The 26,422-nt window shown below is 42.4% G+C and overlaps 1 protein-coding gene across 2 annotated transcripts in view; it reads left to right on the top strand.

Annotated features, from left to right (window-relative positions):
* The first annotated feature begins 9,828 nt into the window (after nucleotides 1-9,828).
* BTBD7 (BTB domain containing 7) overlaps nucleotides 9,829-26,422 on the top strand; it is a 52,480-nt gene continuing 35,886 nt past the window's right edge. For both annotated transcript variants that reach the window (XM_042791085.1, XM_042791084.1), the window contains exon 1: nucleotides 9,829-9,943. The gene's annotated coding sequence lies outside the window, so the exon portion shown is untranslated. The remainder of the gene's footprint in view (nucleotides 9,944-26,422) is intronic.

Here is a 26,422-nt window from a genome sequence, read left to right as displayed (position 1 = left end):
CCTGGGCAGACCCATACAATAATCTGTCCTGCTGTTCCAAGTAAAGTGCATTCGGACTCCTGGAAACAGATGAGGAATCCCCTCCAGTTCACTGATTATTTCCTCATGCTCCTCATCCATGTGAGTGCCAACGATACTCCTAGGAGAGAGCCTGAAGGGATCAGAAGCAACTGCAAGGTGCAAAGAGGGAGTGCGAGGCAGCAGGGGATTCAGCCTGTACTCTTGTTTCTTCTTCCAGTTATGAATTAAGGGCAAGAAAGTGAGAAACACAACCTAGAAATGAGCGTTTCTCTGTATAAATGGTAGCAGTAGAAGGACCTGGGTTCTCTGAAACACTGTTCTACAAATTACTGGGTAGTTGTTCAGTCCACCTTGTCAAGAAGGGGGAACGGTATCTTTGCTTTGTGTTCATAAGGGTCACAAGGAGGTCGTGAAGGACGATGAGTGAATTCCCTGAACATCTGTATATTAATGCAAGAAGCACAGAAAATAAATAAGAAATGCTGGAAATCTTAAATACAATAACTCGGTTGCAACTGAATTTGCACAGCCAAGAGTGGGATAATCCATGTTCCCGTAATATTAACATATGGGTAATGACAAAGAAGGAAATGCACAAGGGTGGTGTCACAGGGACACTGAAGAGGGCAGATCATGCAGGCAAGGCTTTTTGAGAGCAGCTAGCAGAATCACCCGAAGCTCTAGATTTGGAAATAATGGAGACTTTGCTATCTGCACATACGTTAGGAAAAAAAAGATACGGAACAGCCTGTCCAGCAAAAATGTCTTGGAAGGCATTGGTAATGGGTTTATTCAGAATAGAGATAGAAGGGAGCTCACTTTCCATTTGATTGCAAGCAGTAGGGAGGAACTGGTTGAGAATGCAGAGAGGAAAGGTAGCTGAGACTGAAATAAGAGTGTTCCTCGTTTTCATGAAGGGAGCGAGGCAGAACAGTAAAATAAAGATAATGAACTATGCTTTCTATGAAATTCAGTAAACTCACAGATCCTAAGGAAAATATGCCCAAGGGGAAAAGGAGTCTCAGAAAATTAGTACTTCTGTAGAAAAACATGAATGGCACAGCTGCAGAATTGCAGAATAACGCAAAGCGAAGAAAGGAGATGTGTGTAACAAGAAGCCAGCTTCTCTCAGTCATAGGCAATTCAGCATAAATGAGGAGAAATTTAGACAAATAACAAAGGACAGAATATTCTGCACCCAGCATAACCAATAGCACAAAAGACAAAAAATTTTCTTACTGAATCATTTCGTAGAAGTCAATGTCAGAGATGCGCTAAATTATAACTTAAACCTGGGTCAGCATTACACTGCTGAAGAAAAAGGTGCTTGTATTGGGAGACACACACAAAAGCATCGTCTGTGAGGTATTTGAAGGAGTCCCCTACAGCACATGCTACTGGTAAAACCTGTGCTGCAATCTAGCTTCCAGTTTGGGACCTGTACTTCAAGAAAGATGTGAACCAATCACAAAGACAACAAAGAAATGTTGGAGAGAGAATGATCAAGAACCACAAGAGACATCCACAGGGAAACACTGAAGAAATTGGAACTTTTTAGTCCAAAAAGAGAAGCAGAGGAGGTGACTGTCTTCCAGACTTGTCCTATAAAAGCAGTTGCAAAGACAAAGAGAATAATCTGTTCCCTGTGTCTGCTATTGACAGGACAAAAAGTAGTGAAATTAAATTGCAGTAAGGGAGATTTAGATTTGAGAGCAGGAAAATTTTGCTAATTGAGAGCAATCCTTTACAGTGCTCACCTCTCTTTAGGGAGGTTAGGAGAGCTCTATCATACCGACTGCTTCTTTCCAGGTTGCCTCTCCCTCTGACCGCTGGCTACTCTGCCTGTTGCACTCACTTGGCACTCCAAAAACTTCCAGCATCCGAAGGGGTTGTTACCATTATTCTTTCACTGACAATGACTGATTGCTTTAATTTGTTTCTAACCCTACCTCTTTCAGAAACCAGACTCACTCGGTCTTGTCCAGACACTACTCAGCTTGACAACAACTTCATCATCCAGGTTTCTTTATTAAGGCAGTAGAGCAAGTAGCAGTAATAACTTTGCAAGATTCATCCACCATTGATCAAGCAACATCTCAAGAGGATTGCCAGTTCAGCAACTTGAATACAAAGAACATATTTTATATGCATGTCATCAGTTCTTGTATCACGTATTCTCCAACTGATCATCTACTATCATCTTTCCAGCATGAACTTCCTAATCAGTTGTTAGTTAGTTTATCCATACATTAACCAAACAGGCACATTCCAGTCGGTGCTACAAATTCACCTGATGCTGTGTAACTTCAAAAGCTGTTTCTAGGTTCCAATGGATAACTATTTTTAACATCAGTAACTGCACTTTATGACATCCAGATCCAGCTGGGTCATAGCAGGGTCTAACCAAATAGATAATTTATAGGATAGACCTTTTCTGGGTATAAATCAGGGATGTACATTAAAAAAAAAAACATTGTCCATATGTTGACCTTTGCTCAGCATGCTGCAGAACTTGGAAGGTGCAGATGGCATGAGACGAGAAATTCCAGGAAGAGAAAGAACTTCTCATAGCTAAGTGCTGTCCCAGGAATGCAACCTTGCCCTTGCCAAAGAATTACAATGTAATAATCAGCTGATCACTTCAACTTTTCGCAAGTTGTGGTTAGCTGTTTGCTCTTCACATTCTGACTGCTTGACTGGACATCTTGGTGCCAGATTTGCAAAAGGGCAGACTCACAGCTGCAACTGAACTGAGCAGGAAACACGCACTGAACACAGCAAGTAAGTGTAATACTGGCAAGCACCCATATGAGCCCGTGTACCTTGTCTGAGGCCCCCAGCAAGCAGATTCTCCATCTGAATAATTCTGTGCCATACATTGTAATCTACAGGGCGGATATAAAAAATGTGGGGTTTGTTGTTTTTTTTTTTTTTTTTAAATTCATTAGTGTTTGTGAAGCATTCAGACGCCACAGAAAAGGCATTAGGAAGTTAGTAACTGCATTTCAAGCAGAGGTTGAGAGGTTGAAGCGTGCAGCAAAGTAGGCATAGTGCCATACTGAACTGTGAGGAGAGATCAATATACCGAGTAACTGCTCATGCTGCGACCGTCTTACACGGTGCACATTTCTCACAGAAACGGGTCTCACAGAGAAAGATCAGCAGTGCAGGCATCCACAGCCACGGCAAGCAATTGCCATCAGCAGCACTGGTTTGGTTTTGGCATCTTTCTCTACCGCTGACAAATTACAAAGAGCAGTTACCAAGGAATGCACCCACAGGGTGGGTGATTATACCCTCGCCAAAAGCATCCAGGACACAGTGCTCTCAGTAACAACGAACAGACCGTACACATAACAAAACCCTTTTAAGGACGCAACTAAAGGTTAATCTGAGTGACATTTGATTTACAAGGAGGTCATATTCCTTTTAGAATATGCCTTGGTGATCAGAGTGAGAGATTTTCACTGTGCATGGGCACAAGTTAACTACGTAAAGGTCACACAGGTGAAACAATTAATTTTGTGTGCTCAGATCTGAGATTTTCATTGTGTTTCCCAGTGTAAGTTTGTCTAAATGTAATGGCTGCGGGCTGCCCAGCATTGTCAGCCTTCACAGGCAGTTAATTTCTTAAGGTTTAGCCTCCTGGCATAGATCACCTCCAACCTTGACTTAATTTCTTGAGGTGCTGGGCTGTCCCACAAACAGACGTCTGTCCCCAGGCCTCCCCACCTTAACATGGGAGTCTAATGTCACTTTTTTTCCTCAGGCTTCTTCAAAGGCCCCTGATGTATTTTCTGTTACCTGCCCTGGGCCAGCCCTCTTTAGCACCTCCAAAGTCTGCACTTTGTTCCTTCCTATTTCACCTCACCAAAATCACCAGGCCTCCCAGAAGTGCCGAATGGCTGTGTGCCCCTTAGCTTTCCCCCACACATGCTGATGGGGAATTTGCTTTGTCATGGAACCAGCAGAGATCCCACAGCAGCTAGTTCCATGGCAGTCCCCACCACAGCTGTCCCAGGGCGGCCTCCTCCTCTCCTGCTAGCAGAAAACAAAACCCTCTACCCTCACCTCCCTTCCTCTGCTCTCTTGCCGGAACACAGGGCTTTCCTCATCTCTGCATGAAGATCTGGTGACTCAAGGAAAGAGCAAAATCAGGGCAGAAAGAGCATATTGCTGTTATTGCTGTGCCACCGTGCTGCCTATATCACGCAAGGAAGCACATCTCTTGCCCTGCCATCACTGACTACAGAAACACAATATTGTGGTTTAGGCCTGATTGGCAGCCAACCACCCCACAGCGGCTCTCTCTCCCTTCCCCTCTGGCAATGAGAAGGGACAGAGAGCCAGGCTTGGGGTTTGAGATAGGACTGGGATGGGGAAAAATTCCCCTTTATGGTCACAAGCAAAAGGCAGACTCGTTAGGGGAAGGAAAAAAAGAACATACATTTATTACAGACACTAACAACACATAACACAGTAGGACAGTGAGAAGCATTGCCACATCTTGGGAACACCTTCCCCCCACCCCTCCCTTCTTCCCGGGCTCAGCTCTGCTCCCGATATCTCTATCTCCTCCCCCAGTGGCGCAGGGGCAGGGAATGGGGGGTGCAGGCAGTGCTGCCACTTCCCTTATCTTCAGTGAGGGGAGTTTCTGGAACTTGTTCCTCCTGCTCCATCGTGGTCCCCCTCTCACAGGAGACAGTCCTCCACAAACTTTGTCTGACGTGAGTCCCTCCCACGGGCCGCAGCGTTCCCCACACTGCTCCGTCACGGGTCACTAACTTCCTCCGACTGGATTCCCTCCCACGGCTGCAGCCCTTCCCGAGCTGCTCCAGCGTGGGACTCCCCCGCATGCTGCAATCCTCCCAGCACTGAATTACAGCAGGGGGGCTGCCTTTTCCCATGAGACCCCGGCCTTCTTCGGGCACAGCACCTTGATTATACCAAGCAGGAGCCACAGGCCATAAATCAGTGTCTGCTCCACCGTAGATCTCCATGGGTGGCAGGGGGGGCCGCCCTGCCGTCTCCCCACAGGATACAGGAGGGTCTCTGCTCCGGCACACCTCCCCCCTCCTTTCTTCCTCCGTTCCTCCACTGACCTTGGTGTTCACGCAGCTTCAGCAACTCCTCCTCACCAGTCCCACTGCCCGTCACCACGTCCCTTCTTAAATACGTTATCGCAGAGGCGCAGCTGGTGGGCTTCGTTTCCCAAACAGAAGTGGAGCTGACGTGGAGCTGGGGGAGTTTCGAGAAGCTTCTCACAGGGGGCCGCCCCGATAGCCCCCTCCCCTGCCACCAAAAAACTCCACCACTGACTCAACCCAGGACACACAATTATTGTGGCTTGCATATCAACTTCAGTCTATTCTTTGAGGGGCTGTCAGGTGCTATATAGCAAGGAATGTGTATATGAGTATGGCAAATACCCTTCCATAAAATTTTAAAGTAGGTTTAGGTAGTGAGAAGAGCTCAGATAATAAGAAAGACAACCGACAAGGAATAAAATTAAAGACCTAGTAATAGTCCAGATCTATATATTTGCAGAATCTCATAATTATCACTGGTGAAAATTAAGCCTGTTTAGCATAATAAGCATCAGTCTCTAATCTATTTTTTCAGCCCCTGAGGATTCAGTTTTTGTGGATTATTTACCAATAAGCAGATAACACTTTAAACTATTCTAGGCTTTTCTTTAGCTGTGTTTTACTGCCCTGAGTGCCATCAAGTTGAACTGAAACACACTAAAAAAAAAGTCAGGATAAACTGGACTTTAAGGATTTCATCTGTAAAGCTGGAAAGTCACACTTCAGATGTCATGCATAAAAAGATGTTGCTTACGAGCAAAACAGAATCACATTCTCTAAGTAAGGCAGCTGACATTATTTCTGCAGTAGGCACTCAGAGGTACCTTCCACAATGTGTGGTGTGACCCCTACTCCCACCAAAAATTACGCACATCCAGTTTTCTCACTGGTTTGCAGTCTTTCTGTGCTTTGCATGACCACACCTTCTAGTTAATCTGTAAATTTTCTAGAGCGTATACTGTAGTCTGAGTTTGGCATACCATCCAGCATAGCAGGACCCCAGTTTTGGTTAAAGCCTCCGCACAACACAGCGATATGAATACACAATTAATAATAATAAATAATCCACATTTGGAATGAAAACCAAATGAAACATCCAAAAGTCTAAGATATTAATCATGAGCAAAAAATGACTCAATGGAAGTGAACTGGTTTGGGGTTTTTTTTCCCCAAGTGTATTTTCTCTTCAATAAACTCTGATAAATATCCAGAGGGCATTTCAAAGCTTGAGCTTCCCAGCGCAAATGAAGGGTAAATGAACTACAATAGACATCTGCATTGGTTTTATTTTTAATAAGCAGTGGCACATAATCAATTTTTCCTACTAACACTCTTGAATTTGGAGATCAAACGCAATGTGTATGTATAGTGATTATCATCAGTGAGTATTTCACAGAAGACTCTGAAAAAGCAATAAAGCATTACATCATTCTGTATGAGCAGAGGTTCTGAGAACTGTTGTGTGGCTCAGACAGCACATTCTGCACTTTGTTTCTTCTAAAGAGGAGATGACACTACAATGTTTAAGGCATATGTAAGATTTTGCTCATTAGGACATCGAGTGATCTTTTTTAAATCAATCAAACCAAACATATCTCAATCCTGCTAAAACTGGAAGATCAATTTATTTCTGAGAGCGTGCTGTGAGGATTATAAATAGGTGATCGGGGAAGTGATGTGTGTGCACATGCTGCGGAGGTGTTTGTCAGATGGTGTGAATCTCCTATCCTCTCATCTCAGAACACATATTCACCTGCATAGAATGCAACTAGCTTCCAATTCCCACTCCTCCACAGCAAGGTTTGTAACTCAGTGTTTTATAACCTGTCTCCTGCACCAGGGTCCCATGTGGCAGAAGGGTCTCGTCAGCTTATTTTTGGCGCACTTCCCACCTGTTTAGCCCATGAGACCACACAATCCCTGGAGATAATGACACTGTACTGCAGTGACCCTTATGCTTTAAAAAGTCTAAAGCAAGAACACATGGTAGCCTTCCTCGCTTCCAACCTGTCAGATGTCTCCCCAAGTTGTTACCCAACACACTGTTTGTCTCTGAGTCATAAGAAAGAAGGTTTATTTTAGCTACTAAAAGGATGATTATTGCAGAGCAGGATCTTAGCACTTCGATCTAACCATCCATTTTGACTACATTCCAGTTTATGAAATTATAATATAAAAAAAAACACTAACGAAGCAAGCAAACAGCCTGCAAGACTTATTGTCCTTCCCTTCTTGTTTTCAGTACCTGTAAGATTATGAGCCAGGCTTGCTGGAGGGAAGAATGGATTTTTTTCACCTGCTTACAGATCTTCGGCAACAAATTCATAACTAGTTCCTGTCACCTGAAAATCAAGCTGGCCTCCTATTTCCCTTCAGTCTAAAAGCTCTGTAACCTGAACCTTACTTATTTCACTTCAACTGGTTCTTATTTCTATGCTGGTCTCAGCAAGACACTGCTCAAATTGTAACAATGATGTTACAAATCATGAATGACATATAGAGGCAGAGGTTGTCTCACACTGTTGATATTTAAGCACCTCGGCTGAAACAGTTTCTCCTAACAGGTACATTTAACAATTCCATCCACATTAAAACTACTGCAGTTTAGTTTCCTGTAGATTTGTGTCTGTTGGTTGCTTGACTTTGACGGTTAAGACAAACAAAGCCTTTTCTGTAGTTTCAGCATCTACAAGGATGGAAATGAGAAATGGATCAATGAGTTAAAAATTTTTTAGCACAGAGGTCATAAACCTAAAACCATATCTGCACAGGCAAGCGATATGATCATACATACCACACTTCTACAGAAACCCAGGGCAAAATAGAACTAAGCTGAAACTGTGTATGTGGTATTCCACGATCGTGGTTCCTAATAGCAGGGAATGGAAAGCAGATTAGGGCAGACACAAGAAAAGAGGCAGAAATAGAAGATGGAAAAGCTCTAGCAGGCAATAGCTCAAAGGAGCTGAGTTCTGCCTGCCAGTCAGTTTTATTTGCTCTCCTGACAACAGCAACAACAGCTTGCAAAGGCATAACATTTACAGAGCACAGTCTCCCTTGAACAAATACAAGCGTAACCCTGACAGTGTGAACTTTATCTATTAAACTGCAATTATAAAAATTCCCTCATCTCGCTCTGGTACTGTGTGGATATGGAAGTCAAAGGATGTGGGTCTCTCAGATATTATAGATATTGGAGACCATATAATTAAGGTGGTTAAACCCTCCAGCAGTACAAGATACTGTCCATCATCCTAACTAACTCCGTTTCTCCTCCGTTTTTAGGCTGAAACTAGTAAGAAAGCAGTCTACAGCACGGGTAAATATATTAGAGGTTGTTTTTTCCTAGCTTCTTGGTAAGCTGCTCAGCACCGTGGGAGGTTATGCCAAGTGGTAGTTAGGGAGGTCTGCTGCATTCAGGCGAGTTAATTACAGAGGTGGTTGGAGGACAAGGTGATGCCAAGTGGGAGGAAGGCTTCCCTGCAGAAATGGACTGTCAGCAAAGCCAGGAGGGAATGCAGTCAGTCATAGTTTGCCTTTACCAAACAAGAATGATCACGGACGTGGCTTCCTGCTTGCTTGTGAATTCATCAGATTTTTGGCCTGTGCATGAAACTCTTTTCTCAGGCCTTCTCGTATATAGACACACGATGTTTAGTTCTTTTAGAGGGCACAAGTAGTTTGGTTTACTTAAGTGGTTTTATTGTTCTAATAAAACTTTTATTTTTGGTCACTTTCTCTGATTTAGGAAACAGTGATCTTATAGACATGGTGGCTGGTGCGTTCTGATCCTGACTCTATCTAGATGAACCTTTCTTCGAAGAAAATGTAGCAGGATGGTACCAGCAACAGTGGGAAAAGCTGCAAGCATTTTTACTGCTGGCACTTACTTTCACCCAGATGTGTGAAACACTAATTTCCGATGCTGAGAGGGGTTCTCATAAATGGGGAAGGTGATGGTTTATTTCCAGGTGAACAGTATATATTCCTAGCATGAATAAAACTGCAATCTGACTGTGGCATCTGTAACAAGCTCACAGCGGTTTGGCAAAGCGAGGAGCTAAGCATTTGCTTAATATAAGCAGCTTAAGGAACTCTCAAGGACAAAGAACGCGTGCTGACAAACCACTTATACTGCAGACACGGCTGTACTTAGGTGTAACGAGATTGTGAGATCTGTCACGCCAAGCCGGCAGAACACGCGTGTGTGGGAAGGGGGCCGGTGGCAGGGGCACGCCGGGCCTGCGGGCTCCACAGGTCGCGGCCTCAGCTCTCCCTCAGAACTCCAAGCCTGCGGGCCGGCGCCGCTGTCCGCCGGGTCCCCTCACGGCACCCTGCCCGCCCGTGCTGCCCACCCTCCATTTTGCTGGTTGGCGGCCGAGACCCCCCCGACAGCCGGGACTGACTGGAAACCACGAAGGCTCCGAGAGGAACGCCGCCTGGTCGCTTTGCCGACGGCCCCCAGCCCCGAGGAGTGAGCTCCTCTTTGGCACGGGTGCCATCCCGCGTCGCCGCCCTCCTCTCACACCACAGCAGCGACAGAGGAAGGTACGGAGGGGCGGCACAGCCGCCCAGACCCACCCTTCTCCACCGCCGCCCCCCGCCATGCCGGCCGCCCCCTCAGGCGCAGCCCGCCCTCCCCGCCCCGCGGACCACGTGTCCCAGGCGCCGCAGCGCCTCTGCGCAGGCGCCGTGCCCGCTCCCCCTGCCCGGCCGAGGCTGGGGCTCCGGATCAAAATGGCGGCGGCCGGAGCGGGGCTGGGAGGGAGGGGGTCGTGCTGAGCGGGCAGGAGGATGATGATGGTGATGGTGGCGGCGGCGAGCGGCTGCCGGAGGTGAGGCGCCGCGGGGAGCTGCGCGATGAGCGCCGGCTGGGACAGAGAGGGAGAGGGAGGGCCGGGCTCGGTGTTACGGCGGCGAGTAGGAGGGGGCGAGACCGCCGACGCCCCCGCGGCGGGGTTCCCTGAGCTGGGGCCGGGTGCGCGCCCCGCCGGGCTGGCGGTGCCCCGCGCCGGCTGCGGGCAGGCTGCGCCCGCACCCCCGGCTGCCAGCCCGCCGCCCCGCCGCTGGCTCCGCGGCTACGGCGGGGCTGGGGTGCAGGCCCCCGCTCCCCCCCCCCCCCCCCCCCCCCCCGCCAGGCCTCCCGCCGCGGGGAGCGGCCCTTCCCCTCGGGCAGCTCCCGGGACCGGGCGGGCCGAGCCCGCGAGTGGTCCCCGCTCCGCGGCGCCGGCCTCGCCTCTGCCTCCTTCTCACCCCTGCGTCCCGCCTCGCCTCCCCCCTCCCCGGGGCGGCGTGGCCCCGCGGAGCCCTCGGGGAGTTCGTTGGGTTCGCCTCACGGAGGAACCGGTGCGGGGTTCGTGTCCCCGCTGCTGCCGCGCTTACCGTGGGTCCGGCCGGTGCGAGAGCGAGTTCACGGGGCTGCGGGGCTCCCGGCCGGCCCGCCGGTCCCCGGGCAGCGCCTGTGGCCTTGGGATGGGGGGGGGGTCGTCTGGCCCCGCACCGCACAGGTGTTACAGTGCTGTTGCTGGAGAGCTTTATAGGTTCTGTACGTGCTTGTGCCTCTGGAATATTCCTCCTGCTAGTGGGATAGTGCTTTGCCGTTGGTTTGTGCTTCTACTTGCTCTCCCCTGCCATCCCGTTGGAGGCCGTTGGGTGAAAGGTGACACACGTCAAGCGCTAACATAAAATCCGATAGTACAATAATAAAATACGTGTTGATACAATGATACTTTATTTGGCTGATAGTTTAGCTTAGGGAATGTAGCATCACTTGAGGCTTTGCTCCAAACCAGCGTAACATAATACACAAATCTACAGCGTTTGGCAGATACACCACTGGGTTGTGGTCACCTCAGGTTTTACCACATATTGCGTGCTCTCTTTTCATTTAGAAATGGAGAAAATGAAAATAGAACTCACATAAAAAAATGTTTAGTGGTCATAACTTTTTTTTGAGGTACTGAGAAGCTTGATGAATTACAGCTTTACTCTCTTTGTCTGAAAGATGTTAGGGAGGACGATTAGTCTTCTAAGATTAGCCTTTATTGTATCAAATGTAAACTGTGGACCAGTTTCATCCTAGTTCTGTATCAGTATGATTCATTACATGGGGAGGTGCAGGAAGGGGAATACTTTTTTAGATCCAGTGAGTTTAGATCTCTCTCTAGTTGAACCTTTTACTTGAGAAATCAACAGGAATATTTCTTCCTCCTTTCTCTCCTCCCCCTGTTGTCAACTAAGAGTCTGCTGCCAACAGAACAAAACTAATTCTGTAGGAATTATTTTTGAGGATGTGGAACAAGTGTCTTTTAGTAATGTACAGACTCAGTGGACTGTGGTGTTTGAAAGGCAAGATCTGAGTGCTTATTTTGTAGAATATCTGGATGAAGATAGTGGATTGGAAAGGTGCAGCTTGTGATGTTTTCTCCCTTGTTGAATTAACTTAATTCTAACTAGTGTTAGTTGATGGACCAAAGCATAACTGAGCCAAATAATGTTGTGTAAACATTACTATCTGTTCATGTTTGTATGTAAACTTCAGATGACTGTCTTAGCAAATAAAGCTTGTATCTTAAGTTACAACATGAAGCTGCCAATTGCTCTCAGTTTTTTGTTCAGATTTAAAGTTAGGCTTACAGAGTTGGACTACATACAGGTAATATTGTAAATAGAATTCAGTATTTTCTGTAGAATGTACAGCCAGCGTGAGGAGGGTTTTTTTTGAGATTAGAAAACCTATTGAATCCTTTGTATTTTGGCTCAGCTGCACCAAGCATTGTTTTACTTGCTTTCAAACTTTAGCCAATATATAAGTTGGTTTGACGTTCCGATTTAGTTTTGTATGCTCAAACATACAAGGAGCACAGACATGAGTTATTTTGGATCGTTTTCTGTGGCACTGTAATTGCTGGCCTTTTTTTTTTTTTTTTTTAAATTCTTTCCGTTTACTAGTGTAAGTGAATTTTCTTCATATGTCCAGATTCCCTTGCTGAGTCATAGATACAGTAGTGGTGTAATGCTTATAGCTGGCACTGACAGATTTGCAAAGAGTCATACATGAAAGAATAGAATTACTTTTATAAGCTCTTCTGGAAGACTTGCATGGACTTGTCATAGTGATTAAAAAAAAAAAATTTTTCCCCTCTTGGTTTTCAAGCTTGTCTAAGAAGCTCAAAACTTTGTGCTGTGAAGATATATTGCTTATTCTTAAATTACAGTAGAATATCCTGTCTTTGCAGCCAACTGTATTTAATTCAGTGAGGCTGACTGAGCTTGATGAATAGACTAACAAAGCACTGAGTCTTCATTTTGAAAGCCACCTTTCAGGTTGCTGCATACGTGATGTCAGGTTTACAGCTGTCACTGGTGACAACTGACCTAGAGGCTTGTAGGGGATGAATTCTAGGCTTGGGCAGTGTCTTCCTCTGTCCTGCTTTGCAGGCTGCTTTGGTGTTGTGGTATCTTGTGGTCATATGGCCACAGGAAGAGGTGTGACACTAGCCCTGCCCCTCCTATGCCCCTGATGCTAGTTTGGTTTTGATATAATGGAGCACGTGGAAGAAAAGGGGAGTGTATTCTGTTGTCTTGGCCACACAGCGATGACCAAGGTAATCATGGCTGGCTGCTTTTCAGAGACGAAAAGTAAGATGAATCAAAACATCCTATGGACATCTCGCATGGACTGCATGCAGTTCACATTAATCAAACAGAAGATCTATAGATAAAATGTGAGATTGCTCTTAAGAAGAAATAACTATGTTCTTAATAAAGTTAATGAGAATCTGACTGCTTTTACAGCAAATCTTTATAGAAAACTGCAAGTTCCAGCCTTAACGCTATTTTTTTTTTTTCTGTTTTTCCTGAACATATTTACATGAGTGTTAATTTCTATTGCCAGATCAATGGCTTGTACCATTTTTTCACACAAGTCTGGGAAGCTCGTGCACAAACTTTACTGTGCATGCAGTGGAGACTGGGAGTCCTTGTTCAGGAGTGAGTGTTAGATGAGCTTCCATTGAGTCATGTACTTATTGATCTGTTTCATTACCCAGGTTCTTTGAAAAATAAGCCTTGTCAATATATCTTTAAATCTTTGGACAGAAGCTATTGTAAATTTTTAGAATGCTCTTTCGTATGTTGGCTTACTGGTATGCCTGAACTGTAACAAGAAGGGACTGCAGATAGGAAGTTTGATGCTAGTCTTGCATTTTGTGTCAAACCGGTCTGTCCTGCATCTCTCCCAAGAAGGATGCCAATTGTAATGATGCCTTCTGTATAATGAACGGATGCTAGGAGATCTGAAATCCTGGTGTGTTTTATGTAGAAACAGTGAAAATTGTGTGTTGGGGAGAGTAGAAAGGGGCAAGAGGAAAAATGGATAGGAAGGAGTTGAATATCAGTGATGACATATGCAACACTTCATGTCTTTCTGTCTGAAGTTCTGTAAAGTTTTACCATGTTGCTTTCATCTTATTCTCTGTCTGTGGTGCTTTAGTTTCCAGTGCTCAAGCAAATAGATCAGATCATGTCAGAGGTTCACCTGAAACTAAAGGGGATCTGAAGTCTCTCATTTCTCTGTCCTTGGGACTATGTCAGGTAACTTTCTTGCTCTGTAACGATGCCCGTGAGGTTTGTGATAGATGCTTACTGACAAAATTGGCTTAAACACTTGCAGTCCACAGCTGCTTTTTCCTGCTTCCTGCACGGTCTCCTCAGCTGTGTTGGTAGAGCTGTTTAAACAGTTTAATTCTGGAGCATTGCAGGAAATTGATCTGTCTGAAAAATGAACCACTAAAACACAAAATAACTTCAGATAAGGTCGCTGATCTGGGTCATCACCTTGCTGTGGAAAGTTTGTTTGCTGGCACAGTGTAGAGGTAAGGTCAGGTAGGTGAAGAGGATCAGGGGGTGGGACTGTGTTGCCTAAAGTGTGTTGGGTTGAAGTACATATGTAACTATATATTTTGTTAATTTAAAATCTGATTTGATTGCTCCATTTGGTGTAAGTGTTGTGCAAGGTTGCACCAAACACTACTGAATGTGTACTATAACAACTGGTAGGCTTGCAGGCACATATTCAGCCTATTGGGGATTTTCTGTCATCAGTGGGTTAAACTACTTCTCTAAATGAAGAATAGGAATTACCCTGTTATTAATAGTAGTCAAAGCTGATTAAGAAGAAGAAACTTTCAGTAAGTTGTGTGTCACATTTGAGAGTAACATCTTTCTAAATCAGTTTAAGTTTCAGAAATATCTTTTAGAGATCTTGCCTTATTTTTCAAACTTGCCATTTTAACACTTGCTGTTATCTGTATAAATGTCTGATAATTTTGTAAATACTATTTGATGTTTGTCCTCAAATCTTGTCTGAATTCAGTGGTCATACCGTTAGGTTCTGTATGACACTCAAAATTCATTGTATGTTCGGTTCTTCCTGTATTAGAAAGAGTGGATTTTTTTTCTTTGCTTTTCTTACCTATCATATCCTGGTTTCAGTCCACTATAGTAGATTGTAAAGGGTAGAATTTAATTTTTTTTTAAATAATCTCTTTCTAGTGCTGATTTTGCTTCCATTTCCCATCTTCTTTAAGAACCTTTTTATTTCTACTCTGTTCTCTTTGATGTAGAATTATTTCAGTATGCTAACTTGCAACTTTTAAGATTACTCTCTTCTTCCTGACATTCTTCATCACTTCGGTGTTCACCTAGTGGAACACACGTTTTCAGTGTTACCCAGTGGAAGTCCTTTAGAGATAGATCAGTGTAGTTAATGGTATTCAAGATCCCTGTCTAATTTGGAAGCCTTGTCCAAGATCTGTTAAAACTCTGTTTCAGGATAACTGTCAAGCCATGTTACATTTCTACTGATGGTAACTGGCTAAAATCAAAGGAGTTGATTGGAACAGCAATTTAATAAATGACTGCTTCTTGATCTTCTAGTTGGGCTTGTAATTTTGTGACCCAGTACTTGCAGAAACTGTGTAATCAGTAGAGCTGCAAAAGGTATCTGTGTGTGCTTGCATGTGTGTTTCACACTTTAGCTTGGGTCGGAGAAGACTGTTCTTTCTTACAGTCCAGCACTGAAATTTGAATCAAAGTTTGGAATACAAAAAGCAAGAATACCGAAGTCTTGTGAAGTCATCAACCCTTAGAAAAATAATAGCTATTTGTATGCAGATTAAAGTATTTTTTGAGTGACCCGGTAGATCACATAGCGTTAGTGAGAAATTGGAATGCTGCTTTGCTTATCATCAGCTGCTACCCCAGATCCCTGTACTGCTAGTGAAGTATTTAAAACACTTCTGTGATGGGTAGGTTATTCTAATTGCTTTAAAAATAATCACTGAGTGACAAAAGCTGTTTTTTGTATTCTTTCTCCTGAGCCCAGTCTTGGAAATGCTGCTTAAGAGCTGGATAAAATGCCTTCTGAAATAACAAATCCAATCAGAATGCAATGAGGCAATATTTTTCTGGACTGGCGCTGCCTTAACTCTTTCAGCTTTTTTGATCTTCTCTTGCTTTAGCTTTGTTCTCATGGTGACTCTTAATGTAAAGGTGAGGGGGAAGTGGTTCCTTGAGTATTTGACCTGAGAAACTGAGTTTGCTGTGGATTTCGTGATCTTTGACTTCATCGAGGAGGATGCAAGTCCTGGTTAATGCCTTTCTGCTGTTGTGATAATTATAGTGCTTATCTATATAAATTCTGTAGTGTTTAGTATAACGTTGTGCTGAAGTACTTTGTACAAGGGGAGGTATTTAGAGGTTTTCTTTCATGTACCCAGATGTCTGTTTCTTAAAATACATAGAAGGTTAACAACCTGTGAAGCTGCTTGTGATATTTAACTGAATGATCAGAAGATTTCATTTTGGAGAAGGGAGGAGTGTAGGCATATACACATAGTGAAATTTTGTATTACTCACTTAAAAAAAAAAATTGCAATCACAGATTAATCAAACATGGGAATGCATTAAGGGCTGATGTCCTGTACCTTGGCTTATCCTGTAATGGGCATCTCAATTTCAGATGTCTAAGTGAAAAGAAATCCATATAAAATTTCTAGAATGCAGGCAGAGAAGGTATTGTTAATAGGTTCATGGATTTCTTTAAAGTCATTTTAGTAGTGACTGCAGCTCACTGAAACACAGTCAGATTGCTTATGCTGACATTTTAGGTTGAAGATACCTTTGTCAGCCTGTACTGAGGTATTTCTAGGAAGTCTTCGAAATGGGTCGTTTATTGTACTTCAGACACTAGCACGGTAGAGGAATGCTGAGTTGACAAAATGCACACTGGAGGCAGGAAGCTTTGTATTAATCAGGGTAGTGATGGCCTTGGTACTGAATGAGGAAGAGTCTTAGCTGTGTCAGGGCTTTTCAGCTCCTGAGAGGCAACAGTTGTTACTGGTGAGTTGGATGTAAGCACTGCAATTCCTACAAAGGAATGTGTATAACAGTGTGAGGAGTTGCTGGTCAGTGTCATTGCAAGTCCCTCCACCCTCCTGAGGTACAAAGTTCTTCATCTCCTCTGCAATTTTTTGTGAGTGATTTAGGTATTTAGTTCATCTAAATTTTGAATAGCAGTGTGTGTTTACTTCCTCAGATTCTCAAATCCCAACTTGGCTGACCTTATTTGTATAGCCAAAGATAATACTTACGAGACTCATTTTCTCTTTATATATATATATAAATACATTATTTGGATCAGAAAGTACCTCCTACTTCTTACTTAGTCATGAAAATCTCTGGAGGGTTTAGTCCTTTATTAAACACTTCTAGAAATGCACATTTGAACTTAAAATGCCAAAATATCCTTCTAGCATAGTATGGATCATACAGCAAAAGATTATCTCCTCTTTAATAGTACTTTGTAGTTGTAGCCACAAACCTGAAGAGTTGTTAACCCATGTTAAAGTGACCCTTGTATGTATTTCTGCACTGAATCAAAGCTGCTTGTCTTTAACTGCATTTAACCGATATCTTTGATGCTGGAACCTGGATGTTTACTATTTGAAGTTGGTTTTAAGGCTTAAATTACAAAGCTTCTGAAAATGATGTCACTCAGAAGTACAGTCCTAAAGCAAACTTTCCGAAAGATCTGCCCGTACTACTTGGTGCTCTTCCGTTTTAAGGAAAATAAAATTTGTTTTGTCTTGCTCTAAGTTTCTCAAGACGTTTGAGTTTCTCTGCTGAGAATATCTAAAGTAATTTTGTTACTGCACAGTTCCTCAGTTGATTATTGGCTCAAAATTTGGCAATTTGGATTAACAGATTAGTACAAACCTAAATACTTCCCCCCCACACCATTTTAGGGCTCTACTTCCTTTTCTCCTTCTTCCCTTCTCCCCTCATTCTGTTTTTAGCTACCAACTTGTTTTTCTGGAGAATTAAATAAAACCCAGGCACAGGAGTGACATTTTTTTAACCTGCATTAAGTCTGGATTGTATTAAGAGCTAGTGATTTTCAATAGTAATGAGAGTGCTTATTTAAACAACTTGTGAATCTGAGTTTCATCCTTGTTTTAAATTTGGAAGGAAATGGAACTTGCCTTTTTTTTTTTTTTCCCCCCCACATATACAAGTTAACTTGTTTACTTTAAATGAAAATGAAACTTTTATTTTTGTTAATCTGAAAACTGATCCAGCTAGAAACTGTTCTTGTTCATTGAATATGAATGTGCAGATAGAGAATGGAGAGTTCAGTGGGGATGATCATCTGAGTGGAGAGGAAGGTGAGACTGCTTTTTTGGTGGCAGTGTTGACTTTTCCAAATATCGATGAACTTCTCCAATAATGGAAGAATTAAAAGAGGTTTAGTAAGTATAGCATGTGCTGGCGAAGTCTGCCCTCTCTGCATTTTGCCCTTGCTTTGACTAGTACTATCAGGGACAGTTTTATAAGAGAGAAAGATGAACAAAACTTGATCTAAAATGAGATTGAGCAATGGGTTGTTTTAATGGATTATCTCGTCTAATTAGTACAATCCAACAGACTTTTGCTTTCCTTCTAAAACTTTTATTTGTATTTTTTGGGATGTTCTGGGGAAGCTGAAAAGCTTCAAATCTTGTAGAGAAGGAAGAGTTAAGGCATGTCATCAGCCTGCTCAAAGGGCAGATTTGCTTTAGCAAATAGTTAAACAAAAACCACCCCACAAGCTCTCATAACTGCAGTCTTAAAAAGTCTGCATACACAAGGTATGTGTATATATCGCTGAATTAATTAAATTAAACATGTAAATGTTTGATGCCTCCAGTTTTAGGAACAACATGTTATGTCAACGTGTGATGCTACTTTGACTATTCTGTGGAACTTGTGTGTTCATGTTACAGGACAAAAAAGAAATGCTTTAGTAATGCAGAGAGAGCTTGTTGCAGGAAATCTGGAAGACATAACTTCCTTCTCTTGCCAAGGGAAAAATGTAAACAAAGCTCCAACTTAATTGTAGACTAACTACTAGACTGGATTTCTGACTAAGACTTTCCTTCCTTCATTGATTGCTTTTATCATTGAGAAAGTATATTTCCTGTTTCATTTGAAATTGATTTCTGTACTTTTGGTGAGGACATACTTCAAAGTTTGTGAGCATTTAGTTCTCTCTACACTTGCATGGAATCTGAATGAAGATATTACTGAAGATAATTACTGAATCTAAAGTTGCTGGTGTAACTTTTGAGGGTTCTGGTAGTTTTGTGGAAGTAACTGAAATTTGCTCACGAGGGGAAGCATTGCAAAACTAGTGTAATTTGCTATCGTACATGCTGTCGTGCGAGTACTAAAAAATCCATCTTCAGAACGGCTGAAATCTTTGAAGTGTGTGGCATAGAAAGATTTCTTGGCATCAGATATTGTGGTATAAATGCTACTTGTTGAAGTCAGTGTGGCTCTTAAAATTTTCTGCTGAAGGTAATGAATTTAAATTGACCATATAGAAGAGCCCAACCAAAGGAGAAATCTTTTAAATGTGCAAGTTTTTAAATAACTGTTAAAAATCTTGGTATATAGCAAGATTTATACAAACAGGTGTAAAATCACCATGTTAGTTGTGGTTTTGTACATTAAAAGCATCTAAATAAAAGGAAAACAGCCTGTGGCATTGACCAGGAATTTCATATTTGCTCAGGGTGGCAGCAGTCTGGAACCAGTTTACAAGTTCTTGAATGCGTCAGTTGTTTTAGAAATACTGTGGACGATGAATTTTTCAGTTTGATTTTTACGTTGCTGCATGCTTCAATGAGCAGAGTAGACCTGGGAGTGAGTGAATGTTAGGAGACAAGGGGAAAAGGTAGTGTCAGCACTGAAACCTGAGCCTCGCAAACGGCAGCTGTGGAGGAGGACTCTGCCTGCGTGTCTGGGGCTAGGTGAGGGTGCCTCGTTGAGGGTGAACCTGAGCTCAGAGAGATTGAAAAGGATGACTGAACCTGCAAGAATTCCCTTTTTCCTGTCTGTCACTGCCTCCAGCAGTGGGGTGATGAATCAGCCATCTGAAATTATTTGTTCTGTGGGCATGCAATCTCTGTATGTAGTGTGGGGGGGGGGCAGGAAAACCCCATGGTTGGAGCAGCAGGGTGAGGAGAAGGTGCAGCTCCCTGTTTAACTTCAGTAGTAGTGTCAGATCACTGATGGACCTGTGAAGAGCTGACAGGGCGTCCTGTGTACACAGTTAGCTTCCCCACATCGGTGGAAGAATTTACTGGGTTGAGGGAAGTATACAAAGCCAAGCCTATGTGCGTTTTAATATTTATTTTTTTTTTCCCCCATATGACTAATACCTAGATGCATATATTCTGTCACTGCAAATGTAATATCTTCCAAGCCTTCAGAAAAGCAACCACCACTATGGACCTCTTCAGTAATAATGGTTGCTCTCTGAAGGGTTGTTAACCAAGGCCTAGTTGAAGGGAAGAACAAACTGCACAAATACAGAGCGAAAGAAGTACAGACCAAAGAAGAAACAGCAGTTCAGCTAACTGGATACAGTGAGCACTGCTGTGGTGAATCCTAGTGATAGTTATTGCTCTGTAAATTGCCTGTCTGCTAGGACTGCCCTTGCTTTGCTGACCACTTGAAGGTAATCTTTTTCCCTACTGTTAATTTTTAAGAGCTATGTAGGAGAAATGTCATACTGCAAGAGTGATCTTGTAGCCACCCACTTACATGAAGATGTTACATTGAAAGTGGTAGTTGAGTCAATGAATACAGAGGCAATGCTGTTGCAGCCACATCAGCTGATCAGCTAAAAACAAACCCTGTCCAGTCAGGTCCCCGATAGGACTTGGGTGTCTTCCCAAATGTCTGCTAGAATGACAGGGGACAACTCTACTGTAGGAGTGAATGCGTGGGCCTGGGAATGTTTATGCTCTGCCAGCTGAGTATTAGTCAAACTGCGTGTTGTGTTTGACTGGAGGGAGCAAGTGGCCTTGCTGTCCTTCCTTTCCCTGGTGACATTCCTTGGGTCATTTATTTGGTAAACTGGTGCAGGGAGTTAATTACAATGGAGAGAAAAACCTTGCAGAAGAGAATACCTTGATTTGGTTGCTGACACAATGGAGGGGCTTTGGGAAGAGGGTGGTAGTAGCTGAGGTGAGCACTGCTGCTGAAGAAATGTGTGTGGAACCACAGTGTTGGTGAACCAGCTTGGTTTTGCATACACCAAATAATGCGCTTTGAATCCAGATTGGAACTGTGTTTTGGTTGGATCCAAGACTTGTCACAGCTTGTGACTATTATTGTAGAAATTCTATTTATAAACTGTAGCTGAAATGTGTCCGTTTTATGGCTGTGATTTAATGCTTTCTTGAATGAGGAAAATCAACGTTTCTTTAATAAAATTCCTGATACGTCTCATGGACTGCACTAGATTACCTTTTGAGTTCTTTACAAGGCCTTTCTGTTTTACCTTCCAATTTTTCTATTGTAAATAGGCGAATCCATTAGCCTTAAACATGTAAGAGATGATGCTAGCAACTGATACTTGAAACTTGTTATATTGAAGAGAAAAGGCTGTGTGGGTGAAATGTCCTGTTGTGTGATGACAAAAGAATCCATGGGGACGATGGTGTGCAGGACGAAAAGAAAGGTGGTGTATTAGGGAGGGGGAATATAGAAAAAATGTTTTGAATATACGGCAATATAGGTAATAGCTTTTATTTTTAGCCACAGGCAGGTGGTTTTCAGTGTAAGTATATGAGATGCACATTGTTCTATCGCCAAGCACCTCAGAGGCTTGTGCAGAAAGGAAGAAGATTATGCAGAAACAGTGTAGTAATGAGGAATGATGTTGGTAATGGGTCCCAGCAACAGAAATACCACAAGATGATGCGGTTACTGATACAGTGGCTGGCTGGTAGGATGAAGAGTTGATTGCAGCCAAAATAAGATGATAGAGGTCATCAGTAAACTGATCTATGAACAGAATTCACTCATATGGGAAGGCCAATCAGCACGTGGGTCCAAGATTTTTAGTCTGCTTTGACATTGGGTTACTAGAGCCATTGTTGGGAAAACCCCAAGCAGTATCATCACCAGAGACTACTGTTCCTCTTAAGGCTGTGGAAATTAATAAGGAGATTAAAACTGGGTGATCAAAAGGATGCTTTTTTGTAGGTGAATTGAAAATAGCAAGTCACAAGAGAGGGCGGGTGCTGCTTACTTAGTGTGGGTACAGAGCATGGTGTCTGGGTTTGCCTTATTACTAACTTTAATATACTTTAAGAGGAAACATGTTCTGCAAAGTGTGGTGAATGTAGTTGTACAGTGAATTTAGAAGCACTGGTGTGTACAGGAAGCTCTCAGATCCTCATTCAGAGTAAATGGCTTTCTGTGAAATAATTGAGCTTGAAGAAAAAAAGTGTCTCCAGTACAAGAAGACTGTAGGGTGTACCCCAGTGAGATGGTACTCAATATGAGAAGGCAGCAGAACTAAAATCCAGAGATGAATCTTCCATATGGTTGGGTTTGAGCCAAGATTTTCCTGTCTTAGTAGACTTGCTAATTGAAAACAGCATCTTGTGCTGTGGTTGGGTCACAGCTCAAGCAAGAGGAGGAATTCTCTTTCTTAAAGAAATGGGGATCTTTGGAGGGCACTCAAAGAAAATAGGATAAAATACGAATTGTGAAAATTGCAGGGAGGAAAGACTACCTGCCCTGCTCCACAAAAAGCAGCAGTCCTGTTGATAAATAACAAGTACTTGAATAGGAAGTCTGTTAAGCACGCTGTGTAAAGGTGGGATAGCTTCATGTGGAAAATTTTCTTTTGCTTTCCTCCTGCCTTTTCCATGGGGGGAAGAAAGGAGCAGATGACTGAAGACACTGCTGCAATAAAGGACAGGCAGCATCTGGAGACAGAGGAAGACAGTCATCTTACCAGACTGGTATTTGATCCCAGTATCTGAACCTGCGTTTAGCTGAAATTTGACTGAGTTAAGTTGCTGCCTGACAAGACAATTGAGTGTTGGCCAGAACTTTGATAGAGAGAAAAGAGCAGACTACTTTAAAAAAAGGTCTGATCTCTTTTGGAGGTACTTTGCATGCAGTTTGGAGGTTCCTTTTTCTGTCTGAACCCACTGATGTGTTCACAAATTTATTATACCAAATAGGATTCGCTTTCTTAAAAGATAAAGTGCTTTTTTGTTTGCTTGGAAGAGGCCTTTTGAAAAACCTTTAGACTCCTCAAAGTGTATCAGTGTGTCAGAGTATCTTGCAATGATTCTAGATTGACTAAAATGAATTATCCTTATTTTCCGTCCAAATAGATATGTTCAAACCTAATTACTCTGTTCAGTGATATTGATAAAGATTTGGTGGATAGGATTTCTCTGATTTTTTGCTTATAAAGTAGACTTAATGAAGTTGTGTGTCTGAATCAGATAATGTTCCTTTCAAGTGAACTTCTAAAAAAATAGAAAGTCATTGAAGAATACATGCTGTCATTTCATTTCAACAGAGTCCTAGAGGGCAACAAATCAGTTCTTGCCGATTTTTCTAGAAGAAATGTTTTGAATTCAACTTCAGGAACATTAGTTAAGGCTTTCATGTGAGTATCATTGATCGGAATAGACTTTCTGGTGAAGTATTGGATGCTTGCAACCAGCTGGAAGGATCAGTTATGTACAGAGATCAAGATTCATTTGCCAGTATATGAAAACATTTAAGTTGCTTGGGGGGAACTTCCTATTCAGTGCAGGATTATACTGATGTAATTCAGTTAGTCTGTGTGTGCTTTGTGTGTTTGGGTATTTTTAGGTGCTGAAACTTTTTTTGTATTTGGGGGAATATAAATGTGTCGATGTGCCATGCCTCCACAGTGCTGTTAGTGGTTTGACCCGTTGCTCCTTGCTGATGACATTGCTTAATTGCTTCAGGGATGTGACACATTCACATCATACTCTGAATTGCTTTGCTGATCATCAGAAATCCTACTTTGACCACTATTTGCAAAAACACCATTGAAAAGAGGGGTTTTTCCTATACGTTCTGTGTTTTTTCAACTGCCAGAATGCTTCTAATGCTTCTCAATGTTTTTATTTTCTGAAGGGTTTGTATCTTTAAGCCTATACACCTTTGTCATCTAGTTGAAGATAGTTCTTTTAACTTTCACTCTGGTTCCTCAGAGGACATGCTGAAAATTGGTACAGGACTCTCCCCCTGCCCCCCCAAACTCAGTCCTGCAATTCTCAACAGATGTAGAAATAAAAGCCAGGACTACTGTGGGGTTTTTGCCGCCTCCCTTTTAAAGAACTCTTTTTAAAGAACTTTTTAATGGAGAAATGTACTACTTCTTGAAAGAGAAAGTGCTTTAAAATTCATGCTTAACTTTAAGAAAGGGCTCTTTGTGATAGCTGGAACACATCATTCTCAGTAAAACACTAAGCAATGCAGTCACTTTTGTAATCTAGTTATATCTGCTTTTTCTTGCCCTCTTGTGCTTGTAACTGTTGATGTGGCTTAAGTTCTGGTATTTCGTTTATTGGATTTTCTTTTTTCCAATGCAGTAAATCCTGAAATAACACAGATTCATAAACCCAAATCATGAAGAACATTATCTGTTCCTCATTTTTGTACGGTACTAATCCAAACAAGAATCTTTCAGCTGTATCAGCTACATCTTACTACTCTATCATCCAGGTAATTTTGAATAATGATAAAGGTTGATTGCTTGGCTGGATTTTAAAAGAGTCAAAAGAGACTTTTGATTTGCGTCTGTGTCAGGCTATAGAATCAGCTGGTCCTTCAAAATTTCAGTTGTTTCATTTAAACAGTTAATTGCTTACCAATTACACAGTTTCTTTAAGATACGCTGTCCCATATGCATTCAGTCCTTTAGTGTGTGTTCTCTTGAGATTGGAGACTTCTAGCCTCAGCAAAATCTGTGAGTGTGCTTGTACCTCTCTTGGGTGTCTCGTCCATAGAATAAGAGGAAGGTCAGGACAGGTAATATTCAGTTCCTGTCAGCTTTTCTTCCTTGGAGAACCCCCTTCAGTAGGATAGTAAGAAAATGAGGTAGATGGTAAATGCACATCTGAACAACCAGTTGGAACTCCAACCACAAGGAACTTTCTCTTAATTTTTAAGTGCTTGTCCCTTTGGATGTTGCTGTCTGGTAATTCCAGTAGTGACACTGTGTAACAGCTGGTATGGCCAGGGCTGGAGTGTCCCGGTGTAGAACCATTCTGCTGAACATGGGTTGGTTCCTCAATACCTTTGTGATGACTCGGGGCTCTCTCCTGATCACCAGACCACTGCTCTGCTGAAGGCAGGCTCAGGTTGTTAGGGCAAGCTGGTGGGATGTACCTTGGGGACAGTGACAGGGATCCGTTCTCACAAGTTCTTTCTCTTTTAGTTATTTATCTACCTAATCTCGATGAAAATAAGTTTGTCCTTGCTAAAATTTAGTTGAAGTATTTCCTCACTGGTGGTGTTACTTTTAAAAGTTGATATATTTTTTTCCTTCCCCCCCCCCAGCATACCAATTTTCTGCTGGGTGGTGTTGTATCATCTTGCATTACAGTTCTACTTCCTTGTTACTTGAAACTGGGCAAAATAGCATAGCACTTTTGGTCCAGATAAAAATCTAAGCAAATGAGAATAAGGTATGCTTGTGATACTTGTGTTGTCATTTACTCATAGTAAACTTAAAATGTGTTAAGTAAAATGTAAAATCTGAAAGATCATGTTGGTACAAGTATGTGCATGTAATTGATACGATTTCCTACTTTGGTTTTAGTATTATGCTATTTAATAATCCTATGTCAACAACTCCAGAAGAAATAGAAAAAGCTCTTCAAGTTTAAGCAGGGAAAAAGTCAAATGTTTTTGGTTGTAAAACATGTTGTAACACTCCCCACCTTGCCCTTTATATTAATTGGATCCCAGTAGACTACAGAAAATTTTATGAAACCTTTGTACTAATGACTATAAACAAAGTGTCACTGTTACTCAAAGCCCATTCTGTACACAGACTTTTTGTTAAATCAAAATTCCCGATCCAGGAGTTCCTGGCTGTGAGCCCAGACACCTCAGATGCAAGTCGTCTTAGGTTCGTAGGATTTTAGGTTCAGTGTGACAGTCATTGAGAAGACTGAGGAACTTATTTCAGGTACTGAAACTTCTAACTAGATTTGTGTTTATTTTAAGTTTTACTCCAGTCTGAGTATCAGTATCATCTGAAAGTCACTTCTGTGCTTTTTTGTAGCATTTGGGATGGTAATTTTGTCTTTTAAAACTTCCCGGTTTCATATAACACACTTCATACAATATTTCTGCAGTGCTGGCTTTTTTTAAACAGGTTTTGACATAGTTTAACTTCTTTTCTGTGTACGTGTATACATACATAACGCACATCTGTGTTTGTCCCTGATCTCAACAAGAGATCCTGTTTCAGTAGGTCAGCAGATTGTTGAATTTAGTTTCCTTTTGATAATGCTTGCATGGATGAATATAAACTCCTAACAGAAAGGCAAGAAAAAGTTCACCTGATGATAGTTCTTAAACCAAACAAAATTCCCTGACTATATTCTGAGGCTAAAATTAGATTAAAATTCTTCAGCTAAGCTGAAATAGGGAAGCTTTCAGTATGCAGGATAACTTCTGCAAGGAAAGACGAAATCTTCCTTTCCTTTTGCAGCTAAAGATCTCATTGTGGCTTGGAGTTGTTTCTTCATTTTCTGTTCATCTCCTACAGCCTCTTTCACCACAGGGAATGGCATTCTTGATTTGGCGTTTTATGTGGTAACTGAGGTGTATTTACATTTGTACTAGACTCGGCAGGTTACATGTAAGACTGACTTCCGTGCGGGTAGGCTAGGTTTAGTGTAGAGGCT

Source organism: Tyto alba, unplaced genomic scaffold (assembly GCF_018691265.1).
Source record: "Tyto alba isolate M040663 unplaced genomic scaffold, T.alba_DEE_v4.0 Super-Scaffold_18, whole genome shotgun sequence".
In the NCBI taxonomy this organism is placed as follows: domain Eukaryota; kingdom Metazoa; phylum Chordata; class Aves; order Strigiformes; family Tytonidae; genus Tyto; species Tyto alba.
The sequence above is the reverse complement of the archived record's forward strand: the minus strand, read 5'-3'. Positions and strand labels throughout refer to the sequence as shown.